Source organism: Lissotriton helveticus, chromosome 9 (genome assembly GCF_964261635.1).
Source record: "Lissotriton helveticus chromosome 9, aLisHel1.1, whole genome shotgun sequence".
Classification (NCBI taxonomy): domain Eukaryota; kingdom Metazoa; phylum Chordata; class Amphibia; order Caudata; family Salamandridae; genus Lissotriton; species Lissotriton helveticus.
This window is the reverse complement of record NC_136070.1, coordinates 742,123,276-742,138,406: the sequence shown is the minus strand read 5'-3', so window position 1 is coordinate 742,138,406 and position 15,131 is coordinate 742,123,276. Positions and strand designations below refer to the sequence as shown.

General features: G+C 44.0%; 1 long non-coding RNA gene across 1 annotated transcript in view; it reads right to left on the bottom strand.

The window, feature by feature from the left end:
• Window positions 1–4,764: 4,764 nt before the first annotated feature.
• LOC144782954 (uncharacterized) overlaps window positions 4,765–15,131 on the bottom strand; it is a 65,051-nt gene continuing 54,684 nt past the window's right edge. The window contains exon 3 of the long non-coding RNA XR_013601333.1: window positions 4,765–5,955. This is a non-coding gene — a long non-coding RNA (uncharacterized LOC144782954). The remainder of the gene's footprint in view (window positions 5,956–15,131) is intronic.

The following is a 15,131-nucleotide window of genomic DNA, read 5'->3' as shown; positions in this document are numbered from 1 at the left end:
AGAAGGTGAATTTAGGAGAAAAAGGTATGGAGAAGAGCAAGCCTTCACAATTAGGAATCTGAAAGTCCTCAATTTTGCAATTGTAGATTTTCTTTAAAGTAATGGCGAAACACCGCCTATTTTGTGGGGCCTATTTATTCCCAGCAGTGCAAAGTTGTCAGCAAGTGCACCATTCACATCTAGTAGGGACCTGTCATGAAGCCAGGTTTCAATTAAAAAAACACATATGGGCCAACATGTAAAAGAAAGGTAAATAAATGGAGCTGATGTTTGAGTAGAGAGCGACAGTTAAGGCTGAAACATCCAAATTCATTAGATAGAGGAGAGTCAACCCAAGCATAGGCGAGGGGCCGGGTTGCATCCACCCTGGCCAAGGGGTCAAAAATAGTCCACTGCTGGGAGTTAAGGGTACTATCAAACTGGCAACTAGTACAGTACAAAGGACAAGTAGCAGGATCAAAAACCTGACAGTATGCATTAGGTATGGGCCTTAAATTAGACTGGGCCAGAGAGGAATAAGTTCTGGAGGCTTGCTGAGAAGGAACATAGGTTCTGGCCTGGCCGGACGCTGACAGGCGCAGATGGGCTTGCCTTTGGCGCTCCAGTGGCAAGCGTCTGCTTCGACATAAGTTTATATACGGTGGTTGCAGTAAAGACTAGATCGTATACCACCTGAAATGCAAGCAAAAGGCTGGAAGTGGCCTGAAACAGTGTCACAACACCCTCCCCACAAATGGCATACAGCCCCGATGGAACGGGCGTGTGCCACATCAGGCAAAGAAGAGCCGTCAAGGAAGTATGGGCAAGACTGACAAAGTGCAAGTGCAGGTACGGTAAGTAAAATAGAATAAAAGTAGCAAGACTGACAAAGTGCAAGTGCAGGAACGGTAAGTAAAATAGTAAAAAGCTGCAATAAAATATTAAGAGAGTTCCTAGACAGTTAAAATGTAAGCTGTGAAGCAGCTGTTAACAATGATGCATTGCCCGGAGGGAAATGCATGAAGCGACGGCAGCAGGGTTACCAGTGTCTGGCTTATCTTTCGTATGTCCACACTGCCCATGATAAATGTTCTATAATACCATTGATATATACCAGAAACAAGAAAGGTGCTTAAATAAACCCTGTCTAGCACCTCTCATGGACTTTATTTGTTACGAGAATTCCCCTTGTGGGCCATATTGGATGAAAACTTTAAGGTCATGGTATAAGCGTTTTATTGGAATGAGCAGATTCAGTTCCATCCCCATTTTCTGCTTGATCTCCCATAATTTGTCCCTGTTGACGAGATCAAAGGCGCTTGACAGGTCGATGAACACCATGTGAATGGCGCCCCCTTTTACCCCCACGTATTTTCTGGTGATCAGGTTCAGATTTAATTTTTGTTCCACAGTCCCGTACTGGTGCGGCTTTAAAACCTTGTTCTCTACTGCCCATGTCTCAGGGAATCATCCATCCCAGGATTTCTGCTGTTGCTTCTATTAAGAAAAGTGTCCTATAACAAGTTGGGTGTAGTTTGTCTCTCTATTTGAAAATGGGGACAAGGATGGCTGATCTCCATGACTCAGGGATTTCCCCCACCACAGTGCTTCTTAAGACATTTGTTAACACTGGACCCCATAAAACACATCCGGGCCTGGAGCTTTTCCAGGGACAAGTTTATCTGATGCGGAAAGTACATCTGTAATTTCAATAGGGATTTCAAGGGGTGCTGGGGCTGGATATGACTGAAGGAAGCAATTTAGAACCCCATTTAGAGGTGGCTCACTTTCTGTATGTTGAATACGCCCGTGAAATGTGCCACCCACTGGGCTTTTGAGATTGTGACTTCCAGCTTAGGCGTGCCTTGTTCAGAGAAGAGATAATGATTTATAATAGCTCAGAACTTCACACTATCCCTTAGTGATAAGGCCAGGGCCAGCTCTTCCCAGGCCTCCTCCCTTGTTGCCCTCTTCCCTTCCTTTACAACAGACTGTTACTCTTGCCTAGCCTTTTAGGTCTTGCCTACGCAGCTTTCTAGGCCAAAAACGGGCACGCATTGCATTGCTTTCAATGGGAAGGTGTGCACGTTTGGCGATTCCCTTGCGGGAGCGAGCTTTGAAACCATCTGTTTGTAATTAACTTTCAAACAGATGGTGCCCCTGCTCGCTCCCGCAAGGCGAACACTGTTTGTGCTGTCGGCCGCACTCCCCCTACCCCTCCCACTTGTTTTTCCTCTTGTAGCTTTATATTTCTTAGTGGCAATAAATCACCGTACAAAGCCGAACCTATTAGCTTTGTCAATGACAGTTACTTTTGCATTTCCAGTGTATGTCGATCTAGCATTACTCCTCCTTGATACTGCATGTCCTTGAGGCACACTAGCATGCGCTTAGAGTCCCGCATCCATGGCACCTCTGAAACAGAGAGGAGCAGTTTTCACGTCTTACTCGTGAAATTGATGAGGCGCTAAATTGCTTTTGACAGAAAGACCGGCTGAATGCGGGTTCTGTTTTTGTTAGAGTGCCCGATAGCTGTGTGACAGCTTCCTCAATTGTTTTTGTTGCTGCTGCATGAAATGACAAAACGCAGTCAATTAAATAAATGAATAGGACTTTAATCTGGCTCATTTGGACAATTTGGAGCAAACGGTATTAGTCTTATCAAGCCGCGATTAGAAGGAAATTGCTCTGCACGTTCCCAACAGCTCCTGCATGTTGTGGGCCCAGCGAACTCTCTTAGTTATGTTAACAGCCCGGGAAAACAAGGACTAGGGCGCCATTTTCAACACTCGCCAGCAATTTTTAACATCCGCATGCATACCCGCATTGTTAAAGCAGGCACGGGGGGGCAGAGGATTGTACGAGATTGATCATTTAATTTCCTCTCACTCTTTCTAAAGTGACCAGAAAATCAATGGGAATTGCTTTATAAACATGCAATTATGGTGTCCCATTTTGCGGGGAAGTGTGGCTGAATGGCAGCTGTCTCTTGGCACCAATTCCGTCTGTAGCATGTAGTCCGGGCTGGGGCCCACCCACGAACCCCAGTTATGACGTCCTGCACTAGCGATCGGACTGGATCACTGACAGAATATCGAGGAGCAAAATATCAACCTGCCAAAATATTGTGGAAAACATATAGAATGCGCTAATATCGAATTCCTATCTACAAACAAGTGCAAAAATATCGAATCCAAAATATCGTTGTAAATAATGTCGTTTGTTAAAATATCGAGTTTTTTAAATGTCTTAAAAGTAATGTAAAATTAATGAAATAATTAATATAATTAACTAAAATATACTTAAAAATACTTAAATAACCTTAAAATTAATAAATATTGAATGTAAGTAAAAAAAATGCAGTTTTATTTTTAAATACATATATATATTAACTTAATATCAATTAAAAATATTCCATATTTTTTAGCATAGAATAGCGGGAGGGTTAAATGTACTATTCCCACTCGAGTCAGTGTAACAGTAGGGAAAGCGTTGGATAGCGGGAGGGTAAAAATTACTATTCCCACTCCAGTGAGTGCAACAGTAGGGAAAGCGTTGGATAGCGTAGGGGGAAAAATTACTATTCCCACTCCATAGAGTGCAACATTAGGGGAAGTGCTGGATAGCGCAGGGGTAAAAATTACTATTCCCACTCCAGAGAGTGCAAAAGTAGGGAAAGTGCTGGATAGCGTAGTGGTAAAAATTACTATTCCCACTCCAGTGAGTGCAACAGTAGGGAAAGTAATGATTTAATATTTAAATAAAAATAAACTAATGATCAATACCAATAAAATATTAATTAAAATGATTACCAATTACAAAAAATCAAATAATTAATTATGAACTTCATCGGCCTACTCTCCCACAGGAGATTTTTACAACATTCTGTTGCTTTGTTTCTTTGTACACTGTATACTTATTGTTACATAACTTTTAATTGATTTCTTGTGTGTGCATAGGGTATTTCTGTTATCCACCTTTAAGAAGAGTCTGTGTGCCGCCGTGCAGGCGGCGTAAAACCATTGGTGTGGAATAATCCCAGAACGGGTGCTTTGAGTAGCCAAACCATCAAAGATTGCCTCGCATAAACTTTTAAATTTGGATAAAACAGAAGCGTGAGTGTGGTTTTTCTCCAAGCATGCAAAAATAGACTCCATATTATCATGGACAATTTTCAGAGTGAAGCTAACAAGACCTACTTTTGCCCATTTAAACCAGAGCGCTTTAGTCCTAGTGAGACCCATATTGCACTCCTTGAGTGCCGGATTTTTATTTCCATGGTAAAGCACACAGGGCTATAATCGGTGAGGCAATTAGCCAACATTTTATAGTTCGAGACTAGGGGCACAGTAACTGTGATTATTAATATGAAATTTATGAAGTTTCCTGTGCCCCCCGTAAATGTTGTGATCCGCTCAATGTTATTTAACTGGGCCTCACAAATATTACATCATGTTTCAGAACTAGCATGTTCAGAGTGTCCCCCCAACCTAGTTGTCCTCACATTCATCTGTTCAAGGCCACATACACTATTATCTGCTATAGGACACCGTGTGATATTAAAATCCCCCAGCTATATTAGGATTACATGTTTAGTCAGTTGGGCAAAAAAAGTCTAAGAATTCATCCAAATCACTAATTTCTCTATCGACTTCATGATTGAGATGATTAAGAAAAGCATTGTAGAAATCTATCCACAAAATATCGCACTCTTCTATCAGCGAAATTAGTGATACCAAGAACTGTGGAGGAGATCATTTGGGTACAACATGTATGTTAGGGATTTTAATGGAAACAAAAGTGGAAGGCCCCCTCATGCCCTTCCTGCTGCAGAAGCGAGTGCTGGTTGGAATAAGGGGGTTAAACTATCTAGGTAAAAGGTGTCAAGCATTCAAGTTTCTTGAGCACAGAAAATGTCAAAGGACGCAATAAGCTTTTGCCAGTCTGGATTCATCCCTTCCTGCTGGAGAAGCGAGTGCTGGTTGGAATAAGGGGGTTAAACTATCTAGGTAAAAGGTGTCAAGCATTCAAGTTTCTTGAGCACAGAAAATGTCAAAGGACGCAATAAGCTTTTGCCAGTCTGGATTCATTAGCTTATGGCGAGCACCTGCGATATTGCAAGTGGCCACCGTCACCCCCTTCAGACAGGATTTTTCATTTCTTGTTGACTGAGCCTCCAAATCTAAGCTCCCCATGCTATGAGCATGAGAGGCTTTGCCCTTCCTGGTTTGTGGATCTGACATTTGTGTAGGGCCAAAACTCAAGCTCCAAATCAGTGCTCAGGCCAATGTTGTGAGGCTGTCACTATCGGCAAACAATGCCGTGGAGAGGCAGAGTCAGAGGCATAGGCATGAAGATCCACGTGTGGCACTGCAACCACAACCACAAAGCCTATAAGGCACACAGAGCGGCCCCACCCCTGCCGCCCTGCCTTACATTTGAGCCTGCCGGTCTCCACACGCAAGCCGGGCACAGTTACGAGCAGTCAGGGCAGAGAAACAATGTGACCTGGTGGCCTGATGGCCTGACATCGGTGCCTAAGTTGGCGGCAGCTACAGGGAGCTTAGTAGCCTCCTGCTGACAGCTCACAGCGAGGATTGGGGGCTACAAGACACCATACGCAGCCCAAGTCCAAACCTACGGTCTTCCCTCTAGCTCCAGCTCTCTCCTATGACAGGCGTGCGATGTATGTGTGTGGGTGGGCACGAGCACGGCATCAGGGGAGGGGTTCCAGTCAATTACTCATGTTAGGGAGGAGAAACAGAGGTTCTCTGGACTGAAGCAGATGCTGGCCATGAGCAGTAGTCTTGCTCCTGCAACGTGGCTGGTCAACCACACTGCTTCTCAAATGATGCAGTAATTTCCTCTGATCCTGCTGGCAGGCCGATGGCACTTGGCTTTTGATGGTTTGGTCTGGGCTCCAGGATCAGCACCCCCTGCTCTTGGAGGTCACACGCTGTACACACCGACGGCAATCTGTTGTAATTAAACAAAGACAGAGCTTCATATAAATCTTCACGTTGTAGTTTAAAAGTTAGAGAAAACCCCAAACGATCCCCGCCAGATGCAGCTGGGCCAACTGTCAAAGATCCCTACAAGATGACATCAATCATGGAACACTCCATACATCACAAAGAGGCGTCATCTCAGCCTGGCTGGAAAAGCCCTAATACAATATAACACATCACCCCATCTTACATTTCACAAAACAAAATAGACAATTATGGAACAAATCAGGGAAGAATAAGAAATGAGTAAAAAAACAAAAGAAAAGTGAATGAAAAACAGATTGAAACAGAAATGACTCAAAAAGGTTTAATTGCAGACTAAAGCAACATAGTCGTTCAAATAAGCCGGAGCTCTTCTTTCCCCCGCCTCCCTCAAGACACGAGATGAGCCTGTCTACCCATCTCTTTCCCTTCCATCATTAACTTCCCCATCAAATCCTGAAATACCATCCATATGCAAATTACAATCAGATTCTCCCTTTGAAAATTCTGCATCAGTCATCAACATCCAGGGTGAAGATGCAGAGTAGTCAGCAACCTGTTCTGAATTCACTCTCAACTTTCCATTTTGCCTTTGATACAAAGCAACACGTCTCAAATTCCATGTTTGCCCATTCATCAACTTAACCCAATTTCCACCAACAACCTTCAGTTTGAACAGGCCTGAATTTATTCAAAAAATGAGTGTGAAGACCAGGCTTGACTTTGACCCAATCACCCACATTAATGAAACCTTTTTAATCTTTTCCCTTATTATCACATTCTCTTATATCATCTGAAATTGACTTTTCACGCATCCATGATGGGAGTAATTTTGTACCAGCTTCCCTTCCACGCATCATCGCAAATGGACTTTCCCCCAAACTAGTGTTTGAAGTTGTCCTATATGCCCACAGCATCTCACTTACAGATCCAACTACTGACAACCCTGCACTATGTGCTAATTGCATAGTTCCCTTTACCATTCTATTTATGCGCTCAACCAATCCATTTCCCCGAGGATCATACAATGAACAACAGGAGTGTTTAACCCCTACAGAATCCAAAATTTCTTTCATTTCACAAGACATCAATTGCGTTCCATTATCAGTAAGAAGCACTGATGGAAATCCCTTCTTCTTGAACACCTCACGCGAAACACTAATGGTGGCACTCGTGTTAATGGAACTCATAAAGGCCACTTCAATCCACTTAGACTTTACATCAACCAAAACCAATGCATATTTCTCATTTTCATATAAAAGTGTAAAAGGGCCTAAAAAATCCAAATACACCTTCTCTCATACTCTTTCCGGCTGAGAAATATGCTGTGGCTCTTTAGAAACTCCTAAACCTACCCTCAATCTATTTTCTGATTCTTTGCAAGCCTGGCACCTCACCATCCAATCTTTGACCTCTCTGTCCATATTTGGCCACCAATAATTCTCCCTCAACCTCCTTAAAGTCATATTTTGCCCTAAATGCCCCTCATGTGCTAAACTAATTAGTCTAGAGTGCAAACCATAGGGTGGAACAAATTTGTCACTACGCATGATGATTCCATCCTCAGTCAAAGACAATTCATCTACAATCTTAAGAAATGGTCTGACCCCCTCCGGTAAGTTACTCTCTCTCCGAATACTGCCTTTCATCATACGCACAACACCATTCAAAACTCCATCCTCTTTCATATGCTTGTAGCAAGTACTCCTTTGGACAGCATTAGCAAACGCTTCCAAGGCATCATCCACATTCGACACCACCTCTTCAGTAGGTAAGTCCACAACTAATCCTTGTTTGTCAGGCAAACGTGACAAACAGTCTGCCACCTTGTTTCTCCACCCTGGTACATATTCAAGCTTGCAGTCAAATTCCTGTAATCTCACAGCCAGCCTAGCTAGTCTACCAGAGCAATTCTTAATTCCCCCTGGACCCAGAACCTTTAATAAAGGTTTGTGGAAAAGTAAATTTTGCCATGTTCTGTGTCCCTACGCCTCATCCATCATATGTTATGTGTGCATGATCAATATGCATATGTTATTCCCCATGTCCGATTAAAGACGCAATTACAGTTGTGTCCACCTCTAGTATGCTATTTTCCAGTCCTCGTGAATACTACGAATATCAGGCCTATGTAAGTAATGTTGCCACGTTTCTCAGTGTGCACGTTATTCAATTATAAAGTCTCCGTTTCCAGGCCTCAAAAGGGCCCGGACCACAGATTCAGCTCCTGTCTCCTGAAAGCCTCGCTAAGGAGCGATACAGCCCCCACCTGTATCCTCGACCCTTCACTTACTTCCTGCCTCGCAGTGCCCGGTGCAGCCCGGCTCTGCCTCTGAGTCTGCCAAAAGTATGTTATAGTTCCTGCTATCAGTTCAGTCCTCCTCCTCTGCATTCCTAAGCTACTGAACTGCATCAATAGTTTCCGTCATTGTCTAGCCTTCTCGTCTTCACGTTAGAGAAATACTGTATTTAATGGTCATTTAATATTCTTCACGCACTACATGTAGAATAATGCATGGTCCAGTCTTAGAATCAAGTTAGCCTCTCCCCTCATGACTTCTAGTTTATATCAACATGTTCCCTAAACATGAGATACCAGATAGGGTTTAGGTACATGTCGCTCCGACCCTCCAGACTCTAGTCTCTGCTCCTAGTACAGAGTTCGTAGCCCCCAGCTTCTCCTAGTAACACGTCATTGCCAGTTTTCGCGCACCATTAGGTTAGAGGTCCCGGCTCCTTAGGAAGCCCCCTCCAATGTTTCCGCCCATTCATGACATATTCTGTTACGTTTTACATCACATGTCTATGTATACTCCCAGTTACACCTCTTTTTATTCTTATCTCTCGCGACTGCTACGCGTCACGCCTTCTACTCCACCCACTGTTACGCCTACTGCAATGTAATGCTATGTGTTTGCGCTATGTATATAAGTCAATGTTTTGTTATTAAATGTTAGCGCGCTCATCCCAGATCAAGCCCCGGCAGCTGCTGGGCCCCAGTTGTCCTGCTGGGCCTCTTTTTCCCTGTTCCTATGCAGGTTGTCCTGATCCTGTCCTTATGCTGTAATAAACCTGCAGAAACTCCTACTACCTCGAATCTTGACTCTTATTTATTGAGCTATCTGTTATGCTATAAGTCTAGTCAAAAATAGGGTATTATTTATTTATTTACCACATAATGGCGCCCGAATAGGGACTTGCCCTTTCCCCACGCGTCGGTGAAGCCACGCCGACCCCCTGACCCTCTGCAGCCGTGACGGAACCATACCGGCCAAGTGCAGATATTTCTGCTTCAAGTATCCCTCAGGCCCACGGAGGAGACGGAGGAGGCGGTCCAGCATCCGAACGAGACGGTGGAGGAACGCGGCGAGTCCCGACCAGAGCCCAAGCCGAGAGTCCAAGGTCCGAGGTATCCGGAGGTCCACCCGTAACTGAAGTCCGAAGTCCGAAGTTCGTCGTCGTAGTCCAGTCCCGTCCGAGGCCTTCCGTTCCGTGCTGCCCGGTGAGTACCATTGCTGGGGTAGTGTCTAGACAGGGTCAGTCTAAATTGACTCCTGGTCCGTGGGTTGGTGGTACCCAAGCCCACAAACGAAGTGTTCACCTAGGTGGATACGGGTCTTGATGCGTTCCTTTATGGGACCGATATGTTCCGTACTGTTACAGCAGTGCATCCAGTAACTCTAGTCTGTTCCGTTCTCGAGAATTCTGTTCTGTTTCTTTTTTCAGTTTTTTCAGGTAATATTCTGTTCGAGCTGTTATTTATAATGTTGTTCAATGTATTTTCAATGTCGTGGTATGCCTGAATTGTTTTCCCAATTGTTATTGTTTTTCGTGTATTGTATTGTGTTCCGATTCAAGTTTAGAATGCCGCTCTTTTCCAAGTTACGTCAGTTAAAAACTAGAAAGGGTCTGCTGGAAGCAGCAGTTCCTGTTCCGCCTAGGGACAGTCCAGGTCACTTTATGTATCAGAAACATGGCATAAGCGCCATATTGTATCTAGATTTATGGGTAGAGTATACCAAACAGTTAGAAGAAAAGTATAGATGGCCCGTATCGGGTACATGGGATGCCGAATGTATCATGCGAGTAGAAGAAGCATTATGGAAAAAGAAAGCCAGACAGTCACAGAAAGATGCCATCGAGTTATGGCGCAAGGAAGCTCATAAAAGAACGGAAAAGGAAGTCAGAAAGTCAGAGTTAAGTAGAGAATCCCAAGAACGAGCCCAAGAAAGAGAATTAATCGAGATAGGTGAACAAGTCAAAGCAGAACAGTCAGACAGACAGAGGCATGCCCTTATTAAGGGTATGTATCCTCTTCTTGCCGAAGGAGTGCCAAAAGCGACCCCAGAGGCATCCAGTAATTTCCCGCCACCATTAATTCCGACCAAGCTACGTCACAAACCGACCGCAGCTGATATTTTTATTTCGTCCTATTTGGACGACACAGTCCCCGAATATGCAAATCCTGTCCGCGCTCCGCCAGTCCCTGTAAACCAGGTAATTCATGCTTCTCCAGACACCGGAGTACCTGTTACGGTACCCCCGGTCCAGCCTACAGTTCCATTTCCCACTCTGCCAGGACGTAGAGCCTCAGTAGACGACTCTAGTCTAGGGGCCGCAGGAGGTTTTCCTCAAACCCCGCCGCCACACAAGCGTTTATCAGCACTCGAATTACATGCTCAAGCATCACAGCGTACTCCTAAAAGTAATAAGTCCGTTACAGAAATCAGACAAGCCCTTACCGAATGTGTCTATGACACAGTCCCAGGCGAGTACAATATGGTTTTATATTCCGTACGCGTAAGAAGGGTGACCGAGTATCTAGTCACCTTACCAAATATGAAAGAAGATCTAGACAGAATATATCGTTTCATCCGTACAGGGGATGATCCAGAAAATATTGGCGAGATTATGTCTCAAAGGAAAGCCGAGATTCAGCTCATGATATTAAAGTTCCTGATCAATTGTCTAATAAGGGAACAAGATTACCCGTCTAAAGATCCCGCCGAAATGAGAATCCTGACAAGGTGGAGTGATAATATAGCCGAGGGTAAGCACAAGACCATTAGTGCCATGGAAAGTATGTACAAGAAAATTCGTAAAGAAATAATAAGGTTACACGAACAGCGTAAAGCAGCACAAGTAAGCGAGAAAGAAAGTATCTCTGATCCTGAAGAGGAAGACGAGAATCCCGCCAGAATAGCGTATGTAGGAAAATCCAGATTTCCAGATCGCCATTTACGTCCAGAACCTAAGTCTATTTTTCATCATCCAACACGAGAGCCTCGCTCTCTAGAACAAGTATTTCAAGCTACCGATCACATTCTGAAATCACGAGTCGGTTATAGCGAATTAAGTACCATGCACGAACAAGAACTAGCCCGATCAGCAGTCCGATGGATTACTGATTCTACCACTTTTCCAGACGAAATAGTGGCACAAATGTTTCTGAAACTGCCCCCAGCCGAGCAACGACTGGTGGGTATGTATATGATCCAGCACCTCATTACCCTGTATGAGGGTCAACATTCCGATCCAGGCCCGTTACATGATATCCTGAACGAGTTACTCCAGTACAGGTGGAGAGGTCTAGGTACCGATTTAATTAGTGTCATTCTAGAACAGCGTCACAAGTATAGAACGTTCCTGAACCCGCATTTTGTTCATGTCTCACCCCCAGAAAGTAAACCATTCTACATAGACAGACAGAATCCGCTACGAGAAGTCCACCCAGTCCAAGGGGCGGGTGGCGTAATGCAACGAGTGTTTGTATACACTCCGATTTCAAAGATGGAACTTCTTGAAATGAAGAAATTAATCCCCTGCCATGACAGAGATCCAGCGGGGTTCCATCGAGAATTAAAAGACATGCTCCGTATGGGAGAATACACTTATCCAGATATCATAAAAATGTTAAAGGTCCTGCTACCCGCAGGGGTGTATGAAAAGTTAAAGGAAAAAGAATGGGAGGTGGGAGAGAAAAAGATCGATTGGACAGCTCTAGAAGCTGAAGACAAGGCACGAGTACCAGGGACCGGTCTTGGGGATAAATGTAAAGAATTACCAGAATTATTGATTCAAGTTTTACCCAGATTATTGACAACTAGGAAAGAAGACTGGGATGCAATCTCAGCCTGTAAACAGAAACAAGATGAGGATATTAGTGATTTTTATTCTAGATTTGAGAAATGTTTCAGTATTAACAGTGGTCTCAAGACAAGTAGTGAGTCATACCCTCACCTTTTCGTTACCAAATTAGTCGAGAATTCAAGTCCACAAATTAAAAATCGAGTTTTGAAAGTCGAAAGCACCTGGCAAGCAAATACTCCGTCCCAGATGCTCCAGATGCTCCAGTATCACCAGAATAGAATCAGAGAAGAGCAAGAACACGAAAGAAAACGTATGAAAGACACGAAAATGAAAGTGCTAGTTGCACAATCTATTCCTCAAGACAGTCAGAAGAGGGGTCCGAATCAAGCCAGTCATCCTGCGGCTCCTGTTAAAGGGAACTGCAATTATTGTAAACAGCCAGGTCATTTTATAAACGAGTGTGCAGTTCTGAAACACAACATAGCTACTGGTAAGACTAAAGAAAGACCACGTCCGCCGAGACAAGAACAAGTTTCACAGACTCCTCAGTCACAGAATGCACCACAGACAGTTACAGTACCGCAGCCTATTGCTGCAACACAGCACGTTACATCGCAGATGTACCAGTATGCACAGTCCGAGTATCCAGAGTACCAGTCATATTCATGAAACAGCCTAGAGAGGGAGGTAGGTTTGCCTCTCATCGAGATACCTGTAGACCAAGAAGGTCCCTATGTTCATAGTCAAGTATTAGGGAAAGACAGAAAGTTTTTGATCGATACAGGGGCAAGTAGGACCACAATTAGTCACGCCGAAGTTCCAGGGGCTCCGCTCTCAGGCTCAAGAAATGTTTCCCTTGGATTTTCAGGAAAACCAATAGTTAATGAGATTTCAAAGCCAGTTACTCTAGAAGTAGGTCCATTGTCCCGTACTACTGATCTGTTACTTACTAAGTCATGTCCAGAAAATCTATTAGGCATTAAGACACTGAAAGAATTAGGTGCAGTTATTTGCTGTTCCCCAGAGGGAATACGTCTGTTCCTACGTGACTTTAAGGGTCACTATGTATTACGAGATTTTGATTCAAGATTGTCTAATGTTCCGCAGCATTTATGGGCGCAAGGTCCAACTGATGTAGGTTACATGCAAATCACACCCTATCGTGTGACTCTCAAACCAGGTGTAGTGTTACCACGAATCAGGCAGTACAGATTGCCACCTGAGGCTGTAGCAGCCTTATCCAAAATTATTGACGAGCTCATGGCTCAAGGAGTAGTTGTAGAAACTGACTCCAATGTATGCAATTCTCCGATCATTCCAGTCATGAAACGTACTGATCCAAATGCACCCCCAGTATATCGATTAGTGATTGATTTACGAGAGCTTAATAAATGTATTATTCCTCAGTACCCAGTTGTCCCAGACATTTCTTCCCTGTTAACTGCTATTGATTCCGAAGCCATGTTTTTCACTGTTATTGACCTCAAGAATGCATTTTTTAGTGTTCCAATTCATCCAGACAGCCAGTTTCTTTTCGGATTTTGTTTAAATGGAAGGAGCTATATGTTTACACGCGCTCCTCAAGGTTTCACAGAAAGCCCTAGTATTTACAGTCAAGCACTCAAGAGACAACTAGACAATATTCACATGCCACCTGACACTGCCCTGCTCCAGTATGTCGATGATCTACTGGTCACAGCCCGTTCTGAACGTGATTGCGAGCGTGCATCACTTACAGTTCTGTATTTTCTAGCCGAGATGGGGCACAAGGTGTCACCTTCGAAGCTTCAATTCTGTGTCCAGCAAGTGGTATACTTAGGACACTTGCTGTCCAAGAGGGGTAGGCAGTTGACACCCGACCGTATCCAGTTAATAGCGAGTCTTCCCCAGCCCAGAACCCAGAAGGAGGTACGTGCTTTTATCGGCCTTACTTCTTATTGTAGACAATGGATTCCCCAGTATGCATTTCTAGCCAAGCCACTGATACAGTTAACGACACAGGAGGCAGCCGTATCGACTGTCCTCCCTTGGACATCTGAACATACACTTAGTTTTAACGAGTTAAAGAAAGCTTTATGCCAAGCTCCAGTTCTAGCTACACCGAACTACAGTAAGCCTTTTACACTTTTCGTTACTGAACGGGAAGGTACAGCATTATCTGTTCTCACACAAGATCAAGCAGGTCAATACAAGCCCTGTGCTTATTTTTCGAGCACATTAGATCCAGTCGCCCAGGCGTTGCCTGCGTGCCTCAAGTCAGTTGCAGCCACAGCACTAGCTATCAGACAAAGTGATTCCATAGTTTTAGGACATTCCCTGACAGTACAAGTCCCACATTCAGTAGAAGTTCTTTTAAACCGAACACAAACTCAGCACTTGACAATTGCACGTTTAACAGGTTATGAATTGACACTGTTCCAGCCACACATAGAAATTAGACGCTGCAACGTCCTGAATCCTGCTACACTGTTACCATCAGTTAGTTCAAATCCAGACACACATGATTGTGTGGAAGTAGTTAACATTACGACAAAGCCAAGACAAGACCTGACAGATATTCCGTTACCAGATCCTGACCTGACACTTTATGTGGATGGTTCATGTATGAGAACTAGTACAGGAGAACTAGTCGCCGCGTATGCAGTGACTACTGACACTGAAGTTATTGAAACACACCGTATTGATACTCTGTCCGCTCAAGCAGCAGAGCTAGTCGCTCTGACACAAGCCTGTATACATGCCAAGAACCTGAAGGTTAATGTTTACACAGATTCACGTTACGCATTCGGAGTTGTACACGACTTCGGAGTGCTCTGGCAGGAGAGAGGTTTTATGACTTCTCATGGAACCAAGATTCAGCATGGTCTCCTTATTCAAGCTCTGTTAGATGCCATACATTTACCGACATCTATTGCTATCATGAAGTGCAAAGCACATACGAAAGTTACTGACATTATTTCCCAAGGTAATGATTTAGCAGACCGCACAGCCAAGCTTACAGCACAGACTCCAGACATTCCAGTTAACATGACACATACTCCAGATCCGACTAAATGCATGACAGTTAAAGAC